General features: G+C 46.8%; 1 protein-coding gene across 4 annotated transcripts in view; it reads left to right on the plus strand.

Moving 5' to 3' along the window:
• Nucleotides 1-11,122: 11,122 nt before the first annotated feature.
• LUZP1 (leucine zipper protein 1) overlaps nucleotides 11,123-23,047 on the plus strand; it is a 37,772-nt gene continuing 25,847 nt past the window's right edge. For 2 of the 4 annotated variants that reach the window (XM_048326886.1, XM_048326885.1), the window contains exon 1: nucleotides 17,488-17,694. The gene's annotated coding sequence lies outside the window, so the exon portion shown is untranslated. Of the gene's footprint in view, nucleotides 11,335-17,487; nucleotides 17,695-23,047 lie in introns of those variants that run through there. The other 2 variants (XM_048326888.1, XM_048326883.1) reach the window with 2 other exon arrangements.

The following is a 23,047-nucleotide window of genomic DNA, read 5'->3' on the forward strand; positions in this document are numbered from 1 at the left end:
TATGCCTGGTTCTAACCTTGAAATCAGAGCTTGGAGCAGCTGATGCCACATCTCATTAGAAATACTGACACAGGCACTGAGAGCAAGTGTGTCAGTCCTTCCTCAGACTGGGGAACATGCAATACATAGAATCAGACTAATTCAGGTTGGAAGGGACCTTTCGACATCACTCATCCAAAATTCTACTCAAAGCAGGGCCATCAGAGATTTTCTCAGCCTTCCAAGAATAAGGTCGCAAAACCTTTCTGGGCAACGAGATCTAGTGCTTGACTGTCCTCATGGTGAAAAAGATTTTTCTTATATCTAGTCTGAGCAACTCTTTTTTTCAACTTATGTCTCCAACCAATAACTTCCTCCAGGCAAAACAGTCCCAACTTTCTCAGCCTGTCTTTGTAGGGGAAAGTGTTCCACTCATCAACTTTGTGGCCTGCTCTGGACTTGCTCCAACAGTTCCATTCCTTTTTATGTTAGGGATTCCAGAACTGTGTGCAGCACTCTGGGTGGGGTCTCACAAGAGCAGAGTAGAAGGGGAGAGCTCCCTCCTTTGACCTGCTGGCCATGCCCCTTCTGATGCAGCCCATTGGTTTCTGGGCTGGGAGCACTCAGTGCCAGCTCATGGTGAGTTTTTCATCAACCACCACCTCCAAGTTTTTCTCTGTAGGGCTGCTCAATCACTTCTCCACCCAATCTATAGGTGTGAGTGAGATTGCTGCAACCCAGGTGCAGGACCTTGTACTTTGCTTTGTTGAACTTCATGAGGTTTACATTGACCCTACCTCTCCAGCCTGTCCAGGTCCCTCTGGATGGCATCCCTTCCCTCCGGTGTGTTGACTGCACAACACAGCTCTGTGTCATCAGCAGATTCACTGAGGGTGCCATTTGATCCAACTGTCCATGTTGCCAACAAAAATACTGAACAGTATCATCCCAGACCTCTGAGGGACCTCACTCGTCACTGGTCTCCACATGGACAATGGGCCAGGGACCAAAAGTCTTTACCTGTGGCCATCCAGCCAGTTCTTTATCCATGGTGGTCTACCCATCAAATCCATGTCTCTCCAGTTTGGAGACAAGAATGTCATGCAAGACAGTGCCAAATGCTTTGCCTAAGTCCAGTTAGATCATGTCAGTTGCTCTGCCCATATACACCAGTGCTGTAGCCCCATGATAGAAGGTCACAATATTTGTCAGGCATGATTTCCCCTTTTTTAAGGCGTGTTGGCTGCGACCAATAACATCTTTGTTTTCCACGTGCTTTAGCATAGTTTCTAGCAGAATCTGCTCCATGATCTTGCCTGGCACAGATGTGAGACTGACACAGATGTGAGACTGACTGTTCTGTAGTTCCTGGAGTCTTTTGCTTTCCCCTTTTTAACAATGGGGTTTGTATTTCTCCTTTTCCAATCATCAGGGACTTCATTGGACTGCCATGAAACCTGAAACCTTTTCACCCACCATCCTTCTTGTAACTCCTAGATCATAGGCTGACTTTCCCCAGCTCTATGATGGTTCCTAGCTTGAAATTGTTCCCCTATTTTTTGTTGTAGTTTAGGAATGGTATTCTCCAGTTTAGTACTTCCGCTAAAACCACATGCCACTTCCCCTCCTTGCTTCCATTTGGAGGCACAAAAGGCAAAGATCACAGGTTGAAATAAGAACAATTTACTGGAAACAACAAAGAGATAAGAAAATGAACAAAAGCTTCTGACAATAAATAATACCAGACCATTCCATTCACTATGTTTACTCAACCAGAAGGAACCCCTTCTGCCTGGAAGAGAATCCCTTTCCCCCCACCCCCAGCAATGATGTGAGGTGGTGGTGAATAACATCTGGGCCCTAACCACACCCCTCCCAGCTACTGCAGAAAATGAATCCTGTCCTGGCCAAAACCAGGACATTATGCCCCCCTTGTTCTGTACTATCTACATCATGCTCAGATCTGACACCTTCTAACAATAGATAGATAGATAGATAGATAGATACAAAACCACAGGTATCATTTCCATAGTCAATAGCATCCCTCCAAGGTGTCTGTTGAGTTCATTTAGTCTATGGCTGTGGGTTCTATCAGTCCTAGATGTCTTCCAGGGCAGGAGAGCTGGTGTGCTGTTGGCTGGTTGCTGCATCAGGAATTCATGACTGGTGTATCTGGAGCACTCCATACTCATTGTCCATGGTAGTTACAGCACACAGTGTCATTCAGCAACCAATATTACATAATTCAACATTACAGACTGTTCTCACCCAAAATTCAAATCTCCTCGAGACCCACATCGTGTTTCCCTGTCCCTCTGCATTACCCACCAAGTGCATCCAGGTCACTGAGCAAAAAACAGTCTCACAGATGGGTTTGCCTTTGCTTGGTGCAGAACTAATGCAAACTGTCTTCCCTAACACATTTCTAATATGCATCACAGGGACTTTGTCTCCTTCTACGCTGTGTAGAGGTTTTGTTTGGGCAAGGCCAGCTCGATTGGTGGAGCCTCTGGTGTTAACTAACCAGATGGCCTTCGCTAAATGTAGATCCCAATGTTTGCAGGTCCCACCACCCCTTGCTTTCAGTGTGATTTCTAACAGTCCATTGTACTGTTCAATTTTCCCAGAGACTGGTACCTGATAGGGAATGTGATACACCCACTCAATCCTGTGCTCTCCGACCCAGGTGTCTATGAGGCTGCTTTTGAAATGAGTCCCGTTGTCTGACTCAATTCTTTCTGGGGTGCCATGCCACCACAGGACTTGCTTTTCAAGGCCCAGGTTGGTGTTCTGGGCAGTGCCGTGAGGCACAGGGTGCTTCTCCAGCCGTCCAGGGGTTGTTCCTGCCATTGTCAGCACATAGCACTTGCCTTGGAGGCTCTGTGGGAGTGTGATGTAATCGATCTGCCAGGCCTCCCCAGATTGATATTTCGACCATTGACACCCAGACCACAGAGGCTTTACTCTTTGGGCCCTGCTTGATCACAGCACGTTTCACAGCTAGAGATAACCTGGGAGATGGTGTCCATGGTTAAGTCCACTCCTTGATCACAAGCCTACCTGTATGTTTCATCTCTTCCCTGATGATCTGAGGCATCTTGGGCCCACCAAGCCAGAAATGACTCACCCTTATGTTGCCAGTCCAGATCTACCTGAAAATTTTAATCTTGGCAGCCTGATACCCCTGTCCATTGTTGTGATGTTCTTCAGTAGTATGATTCTTGGGTACATGTGCATCCACATGACAGACTTTCACAGCCATCTTCCCTACCCAGACAGCAATGTCTTGCCACATGTTGGCAGCCCAGATGGGTTTCCCTCTGCACTGCCAATTGGTCTTTTTTCATTGTTCCACCCACCCCTGCAGAGCATTTGCCACCATCCATGAGTCAGTATAGAATGTAGAGCAATGGCCATTTCTCCCATTCAGCAATATCCAAAGCCAGCTAGACAGCTTTCAGCTCTGCAACCTGACTCAATCCACCTTGTCCCTCAACAGCTTTTCGCCACGTGGGACTCCATAGGGCAGCATTCCATTTTCAGTGTAGTCCTACATTAGGCAGGAACTGTCAGAAAAGAGGGTGCATTGCTTGTCATTTTCTGATAGCTGATTATATGGTGGGGCTCATCAGCATGTGTCAATTTTTCATCTTCCTCTGATGATGATAGTCCAAAAGGTTCACCTTTGGGCCAGTTTGTGATGACTTCCAAGATCCCTGGGCAATTCACCTGCTCAGTGCGAAACATAAAATTACAGATCATGGTCCTGGAAGGGCCTTTGAGAGGGCTAGTCCATTCCCATTGCTCTGCCTGTATCAACTATGCTTTTTTTCTCTTCCCGTATTTCCTACTCTTGAAGATTTCCAATGATAAACAGAATGCCAAAATGCAGCATAGGAAGATGATCCACCACTCTTCTTTGACACTGTTTAGGTCAAGAGAAAACAAAGTAGGCTCTTTATTTGATTAGATTTTAGGTTAATTTTAAAAGGCATATGGTCTAATATTACACCATTCTTATTGTTAGTAAATATTTGATAGAGTGCCTCAGCAACTTATACTGGAAAAAGTAGTGATATGGAACTGGCAGATGAAAACACTTGCTAGGGATCATAAATTAAAGATAAATAACACCCACAGCCTCTGAGTTGAAAGGAGGAGTCACAGAGATCAATGTCCATATTTACTATGTTTTACAATGCTCTGTGAATTGCAGTCCAGAGCACACAAATGCATTTCACAGAAGGTATGTGAGGGCTGTGTGATTTCTCAGTGCCTCTCCAGTGAAGCTCTTGCAATATTGAGCACAAAGGTAAGTTAAAACATGTTATGTTTGTATAGAAGTACATATTGATATGTCCAAGAAGAGAGTTATTTCAATGATAATGTGAAATTTATTGAAAACAGAAGAAATAGCTAAATATAAGTCAAAGCATATGTGTTCACTGCAGCACCCTGCAATTAAATTCCAGTGCAGATTATTCCTACAACCAGGGAAGAGGACGAGTGTCAGCAATGAGGAGTCACCATGACTGAAGAGTGGCAGGACAATGAAAGTGGAACATGATCACTCCTCCCAGGGCAAACCTGAACTTTGCTATGTGAAAGAAAGATGGTCACTGAAAGCCTGTGGGTTGAAGCAATCCCACCATGCTCACCAATCTGAAAACAGTTCCTTGTGAGGAGAGTACTAAGGAACAAATGCTATATATGTAAGACTACTTAAGTATATGAAGCCCTACTGATGAACAGATCACATCTTTACAAACAAACGTGCCAAAAAGTCCTCTTACTGTTTTGTATATGTAATCAGTCTATGACATGATGGAAATGTTTTTGCAGAACACACTTTATAACACAGTGTCAGAATGCTTTCATTGACAATTTGATTTTTACCACCCTCATATTCTAATGCAAAAGGTATTTTGATACTGTGAAGATATGATGGTTTGTATTTTCCGGTCTATTCTGTAGCAGTTAATGATGGACAGACAATTTCAAATTTTGAACTACTATGGAAAACTTCTCGGTACCCTGCTTTTCTTTTTTGGGTTTACAACTCCCTCTGCAGTAAACCTTGCAAGTCCTTGAACGAATGTCAAGAGAGACAGCTGTAGCAACGATTCCCATGCAATTTACATTATGACAATTTGGCTACAGGTGCTCAGCACCTCTTGTCACTCACAGGTGAGGAATTCCCAACAGCTTCAGCAAAATTCATCCAACTTTTCTGAATTCTTTTTCAGTACAGCCAAGATGATTCACTTGAAAACACCAATGACTACACACATATTCCATACACTTCTGGTCAGTAACACAGATTGTGCATTTAGATTTCATCACTAGTGAAACAGAAGGAAATGTGAAGTTAAGAGCCCTTTCTTCCAGATTTCCTCTACGTCATCTTTTTCGCACACACGCTACCTCCAGCAGTTGTGTTTCCAGCACCTGTTACTGAGGAGGAGGTCCTCTTCCCCAGACCTGACCTACAACATATTGCAATTGCTCTCCCCAATTTGGTGTTTGGTTTGCAAACTTGCTGAGAGTGCAAGACAGCTCATTGTCCAGGTCATTAATAAAGACATTAATCACTACTGACCTATCAGCATGCATCCCTGATGGATGTCCCTAGGAACTAGTTGCCAGTTGGACTTCATATTGTTGATATGAGCCCTTCAGCCCAACCACCAAGCCACTTCTTCATTCCCTTCACACTCCACTTATCCAGTCCAAATCACAGTCTACTTGTAGTCCAATTTGCCTGTAAGTAGACTGTGGGGATCATGTCAAAAACCTTGATAAAGGCAATGCTATAAATCAATCAATACAATATCAAGTGCCTTCCTGTTGGCAACACATGCTGTTGTTTTTTTTGTAGAAAGTAACCAGGTTGGTCAGGTAAATCCCTGCTGGCTCTTCCCAGTCACTTCTTTGTCCTTCATGTGCTTGGAAATAGTTTCCAGGAGGATGTGCTATCCAGTCTTCCCAGTGACTTGAGTTGAGGCTGACCAACCAGCTGAGTATTGCCTGAATCCTCCTTCTTGCCATTCTTGATGACAGGTGTTTGTCTTTTTTCAATCACCAGGAATGTTTCCCAATCACCATCATCTTTCAAAGATGACGGAATCCAGTCTTGAAATTATATTGGCAAGCACCCTTGGCATCCTTAAATGCACCCCTTCTGGCCCCATGTGTAGACCTAATTCAGCTGACATTTTTAAGATGTCCGCTCCAGGAAGAGGTGGAACATCCCCTCAAACCAACTGACTTTAATGACATTACTTTTATTACTTAGGTTGCAAGACTGAAATGAGACTTGTGTAGAAGAAACTGCAGTGGAGATGTCTGATACATTCAGACAAACCCTACTCAGAGTGTGTGTAAATCCTGTTTATTATTTCCAGCAACTGCCACTCCCCATCCTGGTGTTCTTCAGGTGTGTCAGATTCTGGCTCCTTATGAAGCTGGTGAAGATGACATGAAAACCCTTGGTTTGAGGAGATGGTGTTCTCACTGTACTGCCATAGTGATGCCTTTTCCTGGTCTTAAAATCAAGAGTCAAACACGGTTAGAAGGGGAAAAGGGATTTTACCTTGGTATTTATTTTAAGGAACCTTAGGTCCTGGCACTACTTCCAGGTTGAATGCACCGAAATGCACCCCACAATGCACCCCCAAAAGATCTTGTGTAACATTATAGGTCTTACTAAATAGCATATCTATCAAAGATTCCCCAAGGAGAGGCTCGAGTGAGCCCCCCTCCCCAAGGAGCCTTCCCCTGGATGGTTCTATCTTAGCTTACAGAATGTGTTCTGGAGAGGACCTTGGGGTCTGGGGCACACTATCTCTTACCTACAAAGCTTCTAAAATGTTTAGTCTCCTAGCTAAACAAACAAGTCCAAGAATGTAGGCAAAAAGCACTAAGAATACAGAGACTGTAAAAAGGTATAACAGGGGTATAAAAGAAAAGGCAAAAAATCTTCATGGCATCAATAGCATATGCTTTCTGACTGGGAGGAAGATGGCAGCAGTACAACCTAACCAGACATCAACCCATTTCTTATGTGGCTGTTTGCTTCTCAGTGCCTTTGTTACCATACCTTGACATGGCTGCAGGCTTCTGTGGGGGCTAATGGTAGCACCTTGTTGATTCTAGGAACAAGTAACAGTTATACACACAAAAGCCCAAACCCAACAAAACTTACATTGCCATGTAGACTGCTGATAATGATGTGAGACTAGCAAGCCATGCAGCACTTCTGTCCACACAAGCATGATTCTGTTTCTTTTTTCCTGCTTGCTATGTTTAATAATGTTCCTAAACTCTGTGTGGCATCTAGCACAACCAAGGCTCCAGCTCTGTCAGGAGATGTTAGAAATTAATTCAACAAATATCAGGATCTTATCATGACTCTGATCTTCTAAATACTTAAAACCTGAACACCTGGAATCAGTTAATAACAGGAGAATCTCCACTTCTACTTTGCAGAGAGAAGCAAGAATCACTGGCTTAGAAAACAGTGGGCTAATTCAACTCACTAGAGGCAGAGAAGTATTCACTCTGAGTTAGTTTTCTGACAGTTTGATAAACAGAACAAATCCCAGAACTGGTGCAGAAGAATCAGCACATGCACACAAGTAGTTTTAGGAGGGACACACAACTGCATGTAGCAGCAGCAACAAGATCAACTCAGACACCTCACTTAAATTCACCATACAAATGGAGGGAGTACAGAATAGCAAGAACACCTGAAGAATCAGTTCGGGGACTTCATGAACTGGAAGATGACTCAGATAGACATTTTTAATAACCATTGAGAAATCTGCTCTCTGTGAATTTGACTAATCCCTTTTGAATCTCATGCCTCTGGTGTTCGTGGCATCCTAAGCCATCCACTTCTCATGTTATCAAGGTGTGCATAAGATGCATGAATTACATTTATTTGTTTAAAGCTACTACACCCATATGGATCCTCTGTTGTCAGACACACTGACAGTTTGTGTTGTTTCCCCATATTATTTGTGATTTTATTGCGTTTGTCATGTCCCCTTGCCCATCATCTCTGGTCACACCTGCCCACATTACTTACACCCTGCTCCCTTGGAACTAAACAGCCTTTCTATCATATACTGTAAGAAGAGGAGGACACAACTCTCTAGTCATAGTCTTCCAGGCAGGAGGAGATCACCACTTCCCTCCCAGCTTTAACCTATCCTGCTATCTATATCTGCCCACAAGCAGAGCGGTCTTCTCCAGCCCACTCTAGGCAATGGCACACCACCAGCAGTTTAACCTCCAGTGTGCCTCCTCCTCTACTCCCCTGTGCCTCTGCCTCCTCTTCCTGTTCCAGCCTCTTTGTAGTTTTCCCTCTTCCTGGTCCCTTTTACTGTTCAGGGTGAGTTGGGCTTCCCTACTTTGCTCCCATCTTTCCTGCCAGCTGGACATTTTTTGTCCAGCACCTTCCCAGCCCAGAAATGAGCCGGAGCTGCCTCCTCACATTGAAGCATCCCTCATTCCACTTGTCCCTTTCTGTAATTTTGTCTGCAGCTTCCATTGACTGCACTAAGTCCCCATCAATAAAAACATTAAAGAAAAAAAAATTGCTTTCTCTTAGAGCAGAGGAGCTTCCTTAGTTTTCTTTGAAATAATTTCCTTTCCCTGGACAGAAATTTCTAAGTCTCTAACCTCACATCACTAAGCTTTTTTCTTCGAAATACCAGCCTGGGCAGTAGCAGACCTTGTTGTCACAGCCGCTGTACCACCAGCAGCAGCCATGCTGCTTCCACATGACACAGAGCAGGCAGGGTGTCTCCCACTTGGATCCAGAGATCTGACATTTGTCATTCCCTGGGTTTCCATTCACTCTCTTCCTCACACTGCAGACCACACTTGGTAGCTGGTTCAGTTGCCACCTTGGTGAAGGGCTTCTTTCTCTCCCTTTATCAGCTCAGCTCAGTTTGTTTCCCCTCACTTCCCTCCATCACTCATGCTGGGTGGGTCAGGACTTTACCTCATGCCATGTGCTTTCCCTCCAGCAGCAGTCCGCTGTGCCAATGCTGCTGGCATCTGGTGGCACAGGAGGCTGAGGAGTGTCCCTCACAGTCCTTAGTGAGCATTTGCTCTTGTTTGCACTACTGCTTGATGAGGACTCACCAAAGCCTGAGGCATGGTTGCAATGTTTATCTCTTGGAAGGATGGGTGCTGAGTTTCCAAAACCCAAAGCAGGGTGCCAGCACCACTGGTAGAAAACTTTTCCCCCAGATGTCCCCATAATGGCTGCTAAATGGCTCATTGGGTGCCAGGAAAGATCCTGCACAGCCTGCTGCAGCCAGCAGACCACAATGACCAGATAGTATGATTCACCAAATGGATTCATGTAGATGGTATGAAGGATACACCAAGGAGAGGGCCTGCCATGGGGATACACAGTTCCTCTTCTGTCTGTTCTCATCTCATCCTCTCCTGTTGCCCCCCAGAGCCCAAGTCCATCTCAGGGATGGACTTCCATCTTTGTAATGATAGCAGTTAAACTATGAATACTTTCAGTTGTTTTCACTGTGGAAACCAATGTGGACAGCAGCAAGGGAGATTATGCCTGAGGAAGGATTCCAAACACTTTTCTAACATGTCTTCAGGTTCTTCTTTAGTCAGAGGAGGCACCATTGTGATCCCTGGCAGCCACTGACAGAACTTTCTTCTCCCGTTTGTTTCATGCTTTTTTGAAACACTTGGGTACCTTTGATGCCAATATCATGCTGCAGCAATGAGTTTCACCATAAACCATATAAAAAAGTATCCAAGCGCAGCCCCATTCCTCTCCCAACTCAGCAAATCCAAGAAGCACATGGAAGACACTAGGCTCTAATGTACACAACTACTGGCAAGCTTGGAGCACTTGCTGAAATAAAAAAACTACCTTTTTAAAATTCCATTTCACCTCCCAGTTATACCCAAACGCACAATTGCTAGATGCGTATCAAGAGCTGGCTTTGTATTAGCAAACCTCCCTCATACCAGTTTGGAAATTTGAAGTAGCATCTCTAAAGTGGAGAACCAAAAACCACCGAATGCTGTTGCACTGCAGAGCAGCACATGGAGCATGTCTCTACTGCTTGCACTCTGGTGCACAGGTGGTGTCAGGAAAAGGCAAATGCTTTCCCAGTGAGAACGACTACATAGCCCCTTCTCAGTTTGCCTGCAAGCAAGGTATTGTTCATTCTGTATCTTCCTGTGAGCTTGGATTTTAACTGCAGCCTAGAGAACTCACTCAGAAGTGTTGACATTTCATTGAGAACAAGTGTATTTCAGGCTGTGCTATGGAAACAGGATTAAAGAGTGATATATAAACTCAGTATCACAGCAAGGAAAATACTTTATCAAAAGTGTGACAAGCCAGACCACCTGACACTTGAAGCATCTTCCTTTGGCGTGGTCTGAAATAAAACAGTGTTGTAGAGACACCTTTGGCTAAGAACTAGCCAAAGGGGACAATAGGTTCCGAGCCTGTCACGTTTCGCTGCCTGGCCGGGAGGCTGGAATTGCTCACTGGCCTCTGACCATGTCTGCTGTGGACTCAGCTGGGCAAGGGCAGCGCGATGATGTACAGAGCACCGTGTCACTTGCCCGGTCAGCAGTCCCGGGGCTCTGCTTACCGCTCAGGTACACCGGGAGCGACTTTTCCGGGTTAGAGTTGCAGGGGGTGTCTCTTGTCTCTGATCCCATCTCGGCATCCCCAGGCTTCAGATACCAGAGGTGGAACCAACCACACCTAGATTGACCACCAAGTCCCAAACTCTCCAAGAGATGGCACTAAAGGGGGGATGCGACGGGAGAGGAAGACAAAACCTCGCTGTTCCACCTGGCGCGGGCCTCTGCCCTGTTTTTAAAGAGCCGGGACCGGCACTGCCCGCCCCGACACCAAAGCCCCGAGGCAACAGTAGCCCCGGGCCAGGGCTAGAGAAGGGGTGGTGTGACGGGCTCTGGAGCACGAACCCACCGTCAAACCAGCCAGCGCCTGCGCTACGCAGCGTTCACGACACCCAACCCCGCCCAGTTCCTCCCTGGGGCCCTTCGGAAAATTTCCCCGCCCTGCCCCAAGCGCCTTCCGACCCCCCCAAAATGGCGGCCGGTCCCTCCCCGCCCTCTCCAGGGCCGTGAAATTGCACCGCGGCCGGGCCGGGCCGGGCCACCAGCCCCCGCCCCACTCCCGCTGACGTCAAGCACCGCCCGGTACCGCGTCCCTCCCCTCATTGTCAGCGCCCGCATCCGCCGCCCGAGCCCCGGAGCCCCTCGCGGGCTGCGGCTGCCCAAGCCCGGGCTGGGAGGGAGGGAAGCCTGGCCGCTCCTGCTGCCTAGGTAGGCAGAGGTGGGCGATGAAGGGGTGGAGGGCGGGGGGTGCCGCAGATCGGCGGGGCGGGGAGGAATTTGAGGCATCCGCTTTGTCTTTGACCACCGCCGCCTTCCCGTCCCTTCCCGTGCGGGCGAGCGGGTGCCTCAAGGCCGGGTTGCCCGCGGGTGGCGGCGGTGGCTGGGACCCCCTGTGGGCGACCTGGCCCTGAGGCGCCCGCCGGGGCCTCGGCTCCCGCTCGGAAATGGAGCCGCCGTCGGGCTCCTTCCGACGGGACCGGAACAGCCGCTTTCCTGAGCGGAGATCGGCTCCGTCCCCGCCCGGGAAGGGCACGGTCCCACCGGTCCTCGTTGTCGCGGGCTGCCCCTAAGGAAGGTCCTAAACCCATTGGCTGGGGCTTGGTGGAGTTGAGATTTTGGTGGTTTCCAGGCGCTTAAGGCATTTTCTGTGGATAACTATTTTTCTCCTTGCTGCAGCCACATGCTCCCTTTCCTGTTGCTTATTTTTCCTGAATTCCCCCTTCTTTGCCAGCCCGCCCACGTTTATCATATAATTAATAACGTTCTTTTATATATGTGCTTTTCTGATGCTCTCACTCTGTTAATCGCTTTAGTCTTCTTTGCTTCCCCCGTCGTGAGGGAATTTATTGATGGAGCATTGTGAAACTTTTCTTTTCCTCTTTCGAAAATTTCTGAAACTTACCCCATTTGGCTTTGTCAGGTGTCCCATGTGAAGCCATTGGCACCGTAGACCTTTGCTGGTTGTCCTTGGTGATTGCGCTTTCATTGCAAATCTGCATTTTCCCCCCTTCTAATGCTACATCTGAAGCCTTTAAACCAATTAAATACAAGTTAAAGTGACCATCCCAAATAATCAGCACATTTGAGTTAGGTGCAGTGGGATTAGATTTTAATTGGTCCGTAAATTCTGTTAAAATGTTCAGCTGCTTTGTGCGTTGGGATCGTTGCTTATCAAGTCTCGCCGAGAGCTGCTGGGGGTGGGTGAGCGCCACAGTGATTAGAGTGGGAAGGGGGATTTTCACAACCTGGAATAGTCTGTGGCATTCCGTGTTTAGGGGAAAAAAATGCAGTAATTTACCACATGCCTACAGCTTCTTGGCAGAAGTATGCATCTGCTGACCTGCAGGACATTGAGGGGGGGCGTTGTTCCCCAGTGTTACAGTCTGTGCGAGTACAGAACCAACAGCTCTGTGCTCTGGTCAGTTTGTGCAGCCAGTAGCCAGCTGGCATATTTCAGCAGGGACAGCGTGCTCTGTGGCTGGTTTGTATCTGCGGCACTTGCAGAAGTGTAATTCCTCCATTGTATTGGCTCTGCAGCAGTAAGAACTGCACAAAACGGTCGTCACTGCCTGCCAGGCTGACACCCCCACCCTGGGGCTCCAGGAGGCCCGAGGGAGTGATAGTGGCGCAGGGGCCTGGCGTGCAAGACCCCTCCTGGGCGTGGGGCCCCCTTGCCAGCATCGCGCTTGGACGCTTGGGGCTGCTCAGGGCAGCCAGCCCTCTGTAACGCTGGAAGGAGGAGGAGGACATGGAGAGCTGATTGCTGTGTTTCTTTTGGACATGTGTCTGAAAGTTCCTGTGGGAAGAAATGAATTGAGGCAAGGGAGTGTGGGAGAAAAGCAGAATTTAAGCGAAGTCAGGTCCCCATTAACTAACCCCTGTGTCTCCTGGTCTGAGTAGTTCTTCAGCCTCAACTTCCTCATAATACTATGAAATGGTAAAGTTTCTGCACTCCTGGACAGGGCAATCTGACCGATGTTGACTTCTAGGAAGTAGAAATAAGTTACAACAGCATGGACTTTTCACCAGCCTTCTGGCTTTCTCTGTGTTCTGAAAATTGCCCAACTGAGAATAAGTTACTGTTTTTCTTTATTTAATATGAGGCTAGGAATTGTAGGCAAAATAACTCTTGTTAAAAAAGAGAACTCTCAAATGTGGCTATTACAAGAAATGATAATATTTAAAAACCCGGTATGCCTTGCAGTCTAGACCACGTTATTTTGTATGTTCAAATGGGTTGGTGATTATATCTTCGAGCATGACCTTACCAGAGTATTGTTCCCAGACACTCTGAGGTTGTGCACGTCCTCCGTGAAACCTTTCCTTCCCCCTGTGGGCTGCAGCTGGTGAGGAACCAGAGGCCTCTTTCCTCATGGAAGTTTTTCAGGAAGTATGGCTGGCATTACTGAGCCAAATGACAAAAAAGGACAATTTTGATGCAATTGTTACACTAAAATGAAGCATATAATCTCTTTAGAAGGTAGTTTTGATTGGAAGATTCCCATGAGGGTGATGATTTGTAGCAGTAATATGTTTTGCACTAATTAGTGGACAGCAGATCATGGGGGTCCTTAAAACGTGTTGGAATGGAGAACCTTTGTTGTGATGGTTATAGCATGGTTACTTATGTCTTCCTAAGTTGAAGGCCTGCTGTACACTTTTTGCCTTGGGTAATTGTTGTATTCACACATGTGAAGTAGAAAGCATGAATGTTTTCAAATACTTGGAGATAGCTGATGAGCAAGTGTTCTTTGCTAGCACTTCCTGCATTCCCAAAGCTGGTGGTTGGCTGTGTCCTTCCATACTTTTATTCTCTCTGCTTTCAATGGGCTGAATCTTTGGAGGGCTTTAGTCCTTTAAAGTGATCTCCTCTTCCCTCCATAGCCACCAAAGGTGTGATTAATCTCCCTGTCCAAGCTCAGCTGTTTGCCAGGGTAACAGGGGCTGTCAGCCTTCTCCTGATGGCGACTGCAGCCACTCTCTGCACACATTGTGGACAGTCGCATCTCTCTGGATTTGAGGGTTTAGAGCTGGTGACAGAATCAGTTTGGTGGAAAACCCACAAACCATTTGCTCTTAACTGTCCAGATTTAGGAGCCTTCATAACCACCCTGACTGAGAAGGCATGCCAGGCATGCCATTCCTGTGAAGTCAGTGGGGTTTGGGTTGATTCAGCAGCCTGAAAACCAGTGCTTTTTGAAATGATCAAATATAAAGTGTGGCACTGGATGTTAGCCATCAGAATGTGGCAGTTTAGGCCTTAATGCTTTTGTGTCTCTGGTGGTGTCTTAGGTTTTGGCAGTGATGTTCCCTTGCTGAGGCCCTAATCTTGGCAGATAAGGGGTTGTAAGGATGCCTGAGCTCTGTGTTCTTTAACCCTCACCAGGGTGGAGTAAGATATGCAGGTGCAACACACAGCTTTACCTAAGTGTGACAGCAGCATGCACAGGAGCATGAATGCTATGCACAGGCAGTTTCTGTTTCCTTTTCTGTAAAAGAAAGCTGATTGTGGTGCTTTCTTGCAGTAGTTGTGCAGTGAATGTAACATTTGTATTCCTATTTGAATTTCTCATAGAAACACAGTCCAGAAAGGTGAATGCCCCCTGTGAGTGATGGACTGGAAGGAGAGGGAGTGTTTAGAAAAAAAATTAGTTTTAATGTTATACTTAGCACTCAGCCTACTCCGCAGCCTTGTGTGCAATGAGAAGCTCTTCCCATAGTAGAGCCCTTTAGGATCCACACCAGTAACCCCAGGAATAAAATGGATCGTTTCTTTGCTGAGGAACAAAGTTGCCAATACACAAGTATAAGAACACATAAGCTGGTAAGTTTGTTTCTTTGTGACAGTGGGCGGATGAGAGCAGCTGCATGCTCTTGTCACGTTGGAGGAGAGACAGGAATTTTCACATCCTCTCCAGTCACGGATCTGGGAAGCGCTACATCAGTGCAGGTGGGCACTGTGCCTGGAAGAGGTGGGTTTGCCTTTCCTCTTGTCCTTACTGCTTTCTCCTCCAAGTGCCTTTTCTAGCCCTACCCCAGCTGACAAAAACCCCATGCAGCCATGTTCAGGGAGTTGATCTGGGTGAAAATTAACCATCAGCGTCTCCCTCACTCCCTTTAGCCCTGCCTGTTTCCTAGCCTGGCTGGAGGGCTGCTTTACTCTGGCCAAGGGAGGGGAGCACGAGGCTAGAAGGAGGCAGGCGTGATGCAGGGCCACCTGAAAATGACTATAAAACTTAAGTTTGAGGATCTGGTCCAAAGTCTGTGAGGTCACTTGTGCAGTGATAGCATCCTTTGAGCACACTTAGTATTGCTGCCTGTGTTGAGATCTCTGTCACCACCATGCACCACCATCACAATGAGTTTGGACATGCTACCTTTGCAAAATTCCTGCTTGTGCAAAATGCTGCCCAGGTTTGGGCAGAGGAGTAGAGACATCATGTTTAGAGGACTTCGGTGGAAAATTTCCTACATTTATTAAGTCCCAATCTTTTTTGCCCTGTTTGTTAGAGCTTCATTGGATTGAGCAAACCTCAAATGTCTTCTTCGCAAAGTAGCTTTAGAGTCCTATGATCTGGACTCTCAACAGCTGTATTGAACTTGGGCCAGCAAAGTGCACTGGTCTCACATGTGTAAATACTTTGTGTGAGCTGGAAACTTCTGTATGGCTGCTCCTTGGCCTGCTGCAGCATGATAGCTGTCATCCTGCCCTGCCCTGTCTGTCAGGGGACCAGCTGTCCACAACCCAGCCATGTCCACTATCTTCCCTTGGTGGCAGGCGCAAGGCAGACTGGCCTGGTTCCATGGGCAAGTCCCACTTCTGGCAGGTGGGCTCCTGGGTGCTCTAGGATGAAGTAGTGGGAGACATGCACTGTCAAGTGGGGATACTTCCTCATCACTCCTCCTTGCTGTCTGCCCTGGTTTGCGAGGAATGTGGTGGTTTTGCTGCTTCAAGTCACAAAGGGGAAAGTGTAGGATTTAATGATCTTCAATCAGTACTGGGTGGACAAGCCCCTGCATTGTAAACATTTATAATTCTGAATTTACTTAGCTAATTGGTTTTTAAGTCATAGTTTGACCTGCTGTACTGCCCAGGCCATAGTATCAAACCTTACTTAGTATTGAATTAACTCATTAACTCAGCCGGTTTTGAGGTTTGTGATTTCAACTTGCAAACTTGATGCCTGGAGGGGGGGGAAGGGGGCATTGATCTAAGTAAGATTTTTTTGCCACAAAACCCCATGTTTCTTGCTTGGATTTGTGATTGTTTGGCTCAGAAGTAGTAGGACAGATTTCATTCAGACCCCTTGCGAATAGTGTTGTGGCTATCCTTGAGTGTGCACTGCATGCCTCTGAGAAAGCAGAGCAGCAGGAGATGAGAACCAAGGCTTTCTTTATCCTGGTAGGATTCAGCTTTGGTGGTTAATATTACAAAACCACTGGAACTTGGGGCTCATGTGTCAGGCTGCGAAGTAGGAGAGGAAAGCATCTGTGGCTGTAGGCAGCTGATGTCAGAGGGCTACCTGACCTGTGTCATGGCACAGCAGTCCTGTGGGGCAGCTGAGGAAGGTGCCTTCTGGTGACACACATCACCTCTGCTCCAGGACAGCAGCTCTCCCACTCTGGGAGCCAGTGGGCAACATATAGCAGGTCATCCCATTGACTGGTTCCCATCTCCTCTGAGGGTGCAGGAGCAGGTCACAGCAAGTATCCTGCACTGGAAGTGCAAGTGCTAAGGTAGGTACAGGTGCTGTGGGAGCAAAAGAAGGGAGCATGTTGTTGTGTGACACAGTAGGGCCTGTTTTCCTACTTCTCATGTAAGTGTTGCAGTGTTCTAATTGACCTCTAAAAATGGTAGCTTCATCCTAAGCTGAAAATTTCTTTCTACATGACTGATCATGATGAGCATAAGCTCAAGCAACCCTTTAATTAGCTCAAGAATGTTTCTCTTTACCTTGAATGCTTACTTTTCACATTTTCCTCTGTTGCTGCATGCAATGCAGTGCTTGCAGAAAGGTAACTCTGGACTGTGCAGCAAAGACTCCTGACAGCATGGTTCTGCTGCCTGGTGTCATCAGCCCTGCCACCCGTACTGCATGCCGCACAGCTCTGTACAGATGGGAGTGACAGCTTTTGCTGCAATGCTGCACCCTCGGTATGTGTTGCAGCAAAATCTGTCAGACTTTTTCACATTGATTATCGAAATTGCTTTAATTTAAATTGCTTTTATATGCATTATCTGGGTCTTAAGGTTCAGCACTGGCTTGTGTCTTTCCCACTGGATTGGTTTAAAAATCACAGGATATGTTTCCAAAGCTGAAAGGAGGCTGCAGAAGCTACAAGGTTGTGCTGATCATCTGATTCCACTGCAGCACTTTCAGCTGCTTGTGCCTTTGAGGTGCCTGTGCCTCACGTGGGAGTGCAGTGGGTTACTTTAAAGGGAAAATCTGATGAAACTTCTTCAAGAACTTGTTGTTACATGTGATATCTTAGTGGAATTTACCGGAATGGAAAGGAGAGTCCTGACCTAGGATCTGGAACAGAGCTGCAAAACCATTAATTTCTCAGGTAGTGTGAATCATTTGGAAATATGTCTGTTTTTGCTGGAAAACAATAATTCCTGGATGATAACAAATACCTGCTAGTACTGCTTTGTGGTGAGAATTTGAACTTGAAGCAATTGAGAATTCGTAATGAAGCCTCTCACTCTTTTGTCTGCATCCCATTCTGTATAGCTGCTCTTCAAGATTGTTTTTAATGTTGTTGAATGTGACTAATGTCTTTGTATAAAGGTATCCTGTGTTGATGTTTCTGTGTGAGTTTCGGCTGTTAGTATATTGTAAACTGCCTGCATATGCTCTAAAACTCTCTGGATGTTACCTTTTTGCATTGGGCAGAGCATAGGAACAAGAAGCACAGTTTGGAATAGCTCTTTTCCTTTTTTCTGTAATCACTGTCAGAGGTGCTGTGAAGGGGAGAGCGAGTATCAGCAGTGCTTTGGGAAAGCTGTGAAATTGTGTGTTTGAAGGTGACTGCAGAACAATGGTGCAGTGGAGCATTACCAGCTGTGGAGGTGGGGAACTCTTTTCCAGCAGTGATGGGAAGATGGGGAGGCTCCCTGAGGTGTAGACTCTGCAGAGTGTAGACCACATAGGCTGCTGGTAGCTGGTATGTAAGAGCTGGGCTGAGAGGCTGGCTTGAGGTGCAGGCAGAGTGAAACAGCAACTGCTGAGTGCAAGGAAACAGCTGTGCCCTGCTGACTGCCTTGATTGCCAGGTGGCACTCCTCGGGCCTGGGTCACCTGCCCCTCATTTCCCTCCTCGAGCAGCAGGAGTGGCAAGCCCCATTCTCTAGCTTGCTTTCTCTGGCTGTCTTACAACAAAAACATGATCCCAAATCCTTACACACAGATCAACTCCATTCACTTTCCTCTGCTCCCTACACTTTGAGCTGATTTGCAGAGCAGGGTGGGTTTTTTCTTTTTTCTCTTTTCTTTTTTTTTTCCTTCCTTTTTTCGTTTTCAGTAATCTCTGCCCTGTGTGCCTCTAGTGACTGCTGTGACTGCAGGAGCATGTGGCTGAGAGTTCAGCACAGTCCTTGCTTTGGAGCGCAGCTGTGTGTGAGCTGGTGGGGCACAAAGATCATCTCGCCTCTGCAAAAGCAAGAATGGCAGCAGCAAGCTGGACAGGCTTAGCGAAGCATTGGCAGCATGGCAGTGACTGCATGTGAGGCAGATCAAGAGAAGGTTGTTCTCTTCTGTTCAGTACTGGTGAGATGGTGTCTGAAGCGTCGTGAGATTCAGGTGGATATTTCACTAGACCAGGTTGCCTAAAGCCCCATTCAACTTGACCTTGGTCACTTCCAGGGATGGGGCATCCACAGCTTCTTTGGGCAACTTGTGCCAGTGACTCACCACCTTCATAGGGAAGAATTTCTTCCTAATATCTAGTCTTAACCTACTCTCTTTTAGTTTGAAACCATTGCCCACATCCCATCACTACAGTGCTTGGTAAAAAGTCTCTCTGTGTCTTTCTTATAAACCCTCCTTATATATTGAAATTATTTATATTTAAATATTGAAATATATTTATATATTGAAAGGCCACTGTAAGGTCTCCCCAGACTGAAGAACCCCAACTCTCTCAGCTCTTCTTCACAGAAGTATTACAGCCCTTGGACCTTTTTTTGTGGCCTCTTGTGAACCTGCTGTAGTCTTTCTGAGGATGCCGGGACTCCAGATGCAGTGCTCCAGGTGGGGTCTCATGAGAACAGAGCAGGAGAAACACTTCCCTTGACCTGCTGGCCATAATTTTTTTGGTGCAGCCAAGGACACTGCTGGCTTTCTAGGCTGCAAGCACACATTGCTGGGTCATGTCCAATTTTTTGTCCACCAGTACCCACAAGTCTATCTCTGCAGGGCTGCTCTCAATCCATTTATCTGCCAGTCTGGACTGATGCTGGGAATTGCCCTATTCCAGGTGCAGAAGTTGCAGCATGGTAAATTCTGACTGAACATAAAGGAAAATAATTTTCTTCTTGAGATTGTTCTGAGAGGAAACAGGGCCTGAGGGGTTGGGGGATTTCTGACGCTGGAGATTTTCACAACTTAATGCAGTCCTGAGCAACCTGCTCCAGTTTTGGATCCTAACCCCGTTTGAAATTGGAGCTGCACTGGGGTTAACTTCATCCCCTTACTGCCAAGTAAGATGAGAGAGAAAATGTGAATTTCCTACTCTTTCTCTCCTCTGTAGAAAGGAGGAGCATGGTGGGGGAAGCAGCGTGGTCCTGTCTCAGTACAGCCACGCCAGTCCTTCCTTCCTATGAAACATCCTTCCTTCCTTCAGTCCAGGGAGTACAAGGGGAAAAAGGACATGTAAATAACAATGCAAGTGAGCACAGTTAGACAGCCATGCCCTGGAAGAGTGCTGGAGGGGATACTCTGATGCCATTTTTGCCTTACGCTCTATTTCTCACTCTCCACTTCTTAAACATGCTGCAAGAAAATCATATCTTGCCCTCTTAGCTCTGATCTTCATTTAGGATAATATTCAGATAAATTAATGCTTGGCGGTAAGCCTGCAGGTTTCATCATTAGCATCTTGTGTAATGCTTGCAGGAATACATGTGTTCCAAGAGCAGTAGAATTTGTCTGTTGCCCATTAGTTGACAACCTTGGTTAACCAGTGGACTTAAAAGCAAATGCAGGCTGCCCTGTAGAACTGCCTCTTTCTTGTTAATACAAGGTATTTCAAGATGGTTAGTTTTTTAGCAGCATGAAGTGGAGGATTTGGAACAAAGCTTTCATGATTGTCGTGAGTTGAGTGGCGTCTTTAACCCTTTCATGCCCTATGGACAAGAGGCTGGTGGGAGATGGAAGAACTTTGAAGTTGGTGTTGTTATTCAGCCTTTTCTGTGGAAGAAGTATGGCTCAGGACCTTCCTGATGGAAATCCTGTCCCACACCTTTTATTCCAAAGAGCTTTTTAGCTGCCTCCTGAAGGAGGCAGCTGGATGCTGAGGATGATCTCTCTGAGAAGTTACGGCTGTTCTGCTGTTTCAGTGCCCCCCCCCCCAGTCAAAGGAGACACTTTATCCCCAAGCACTGAGGAGACACTTTTCCCCGAGCAAATGGGGAATTACTCTGGCCCATTTTTGGAAAGAAGGAGCAGAGGCCAGGTATCCCTCCACTATCTCTTTCTGCATCCCAACAGTGACTGCTGAATGTCCCAGCCAGTTACCAGATCTTGGACCTCTAGGTTATGGAGAATATCAGATGCCCTCGCAGCTCTTCTCAGAGCAGAGTCTGTAGCGCAGGGCATGCAGCTGGTCTCTGCCTGCTAGGGCAATGAGGTGCCCTCACCTTTATGTCCTGCTTGCCCTCGTCCTGGCACAATGCTGTATGTCTGTGTGTGAAATGCCTGTTGTCATTTTGAGAGGCTCAGCCTGCAAGTGAACATATTCCAGCCATAAATTCATCAAGGCTTCCAAGTGGGCAGTTTTCAGTGGCACAGCTGCCCAGTGTCATAACACCATCTTGGCAGCTTGTCTTGGAGTCTCCCCATTGTCCATGGCGTGTTAATTTTGAGGTTAAAGTCCCCACAGCTACAAGCATGCTCTCACAAAGGCAGCATGTTCCTTAAAAGATCCAGACTGTGATCTGTTGTAAATGTTATTTTATTTACTTCTTTGTTACCTGAGGGTATTTTCAGCAATAAACTGAACACAAAGACTACTGTTAGGATCTTCCAATCCACCCAGCTGTCCTCAGTGAGCAAATCACATTTAAGAGTGATTTATAAGTCATTTATAAGTTCCTGAATACCTCCTTTCATTTGCCTTCTCACTTCCCAGTGAACAAAAAAGCTGCAGGTTGGGAGCTCAGAGGGAAGAAAAAAAGCCAGTTGTTATAAGGGAGTCCAAGATCACAATTAGTATTTTTGGTACAGCCAGGGGACAGAGTTACCAACTGTTTGTATTGGGCCACCTTGAAGGATCTAGAGATTACTGATGGTGTGTTGGTTAGCCAGCCAGCTTTCATTTACCTGGGCAAGTGGTTGTGAGATGCTGTACTCGTGGTCCGCCTAGTTCACGTGATTTTGGGGAGAAATCACCCAGGCTTTGGCTGCACTGCCTGTGAGTCAGTGCCTGTGGTGCGTGGGTACCATGCTAATGGAAGGGCGTCCTGCTGAAGCATCATGCCTCGTCTTGCCTGCCTGCTGTCCTGGATGCTTGCTCAGTTCAGCTGTTGCTCCCACAGGGCAACCAAGTGGCTCTGGAAGAGACCCTTAGCTGGTGGTGGCACCTTGGTTTGGTAACAGCACCCAGTGTCTTGCTTCAGAGTGTGTAGATTTCATGAATTGCAGCCGAAAGGTTTGCCTCAAGCTGGAAGCATGCTGCTGGTGTAACCCAAGCCGCCAGCCTTTATGCCAGAGGCATTTGAAATGGCCGACAGATTCCTCCTGGGCTTTTCATGACAGTGATGTTAACCCTCCTGTTCCCCAGGCAGCTGAGCTGAGGTATGCTGCTAGTCTCTCCCACATCTCTAACAAATGCTTGTTCCAAAAGCTGCCGAGTGGCACAGCTGCAGTGAGCTCCAGCACACGCTTGAGCTGCTGCAGTGCTGCCCTGCCAACGTGCCTGCATGCCAGACACTGCAGCTCCCCTAACACACAGCCCTACCACCGGGAGTTTACAGTTCAAGTCTAAACCCTGGTTTGCTCCAAGAGCAGCAGCAGTGGCACCTGTAACCTGAATCAGATTCCTTGGCTTCCTCAGGGGCCCCTCCACAAGTCTAATTGCAGACTTTGTTCAGCTCTGTGCATTTAGGCTGCAAGCACAGGGCAGGCCAGACTGCAGAGCATGCCTGCAGAAGTACTTCCATCCATCTGTCCCAGGGTAGGGTCCTGAAAAAGTGCCAGCAATTTAATCTTCTGCATCTGCACTAAGCAGGGCAAGTGGTGGATTTGCATGGGGGAAGCTGTGTCAGGTGTTAGCCAGGCAAGGGCAATCTTCTTGCAGATGAACCAAGGGGAACAACAGCTTGCCCTGAAGAGGGATCCCCTCAGCAAGAGCAACTCTACAGAGACTTGGGGTAAAACTTCTACTGATTTGGGAGATTTGTGATTATCATGTTTCTTTCTAGTGGTAGGGCTGTTCTGTTCAATGGGTGGATAGCAATGCTAATGATTTATAAAGTGGACCTACAAGACAGAAGTTAAAACTGGGTTTATGCTTGAATATTGAATTTGTTATCAGAGTAATTAGTCCTAGATTTCTGCTTAGAATTTTTGAGTTAAAGGGCTGTTAGTAAAGATTAATGGAAAATTAAAATCTAGACATGAAATATGAATGATGATTTTTATTTCAAGTCACATTTTATTTCCTTGTGCTACCATGCCATCAGTCTGAGGGTCTGTGCAGTA

The sequence above is a fragment of the Corvus hawaiiensis genome, chromosome 23 (assembly GCF_020740725.1).
Source record: "Corvus hawaiiensis isolate bCorHaw1 chromosome 23, bCorHaw1.pri.cur, whole genome shotgun sequence".
Classification (NCBI taxonomy): Eukaryota; Metazoa; Chordata; class Aves; order Passeriformes; family Corvidae; genus Corvus; species Corvus hawaiiensis.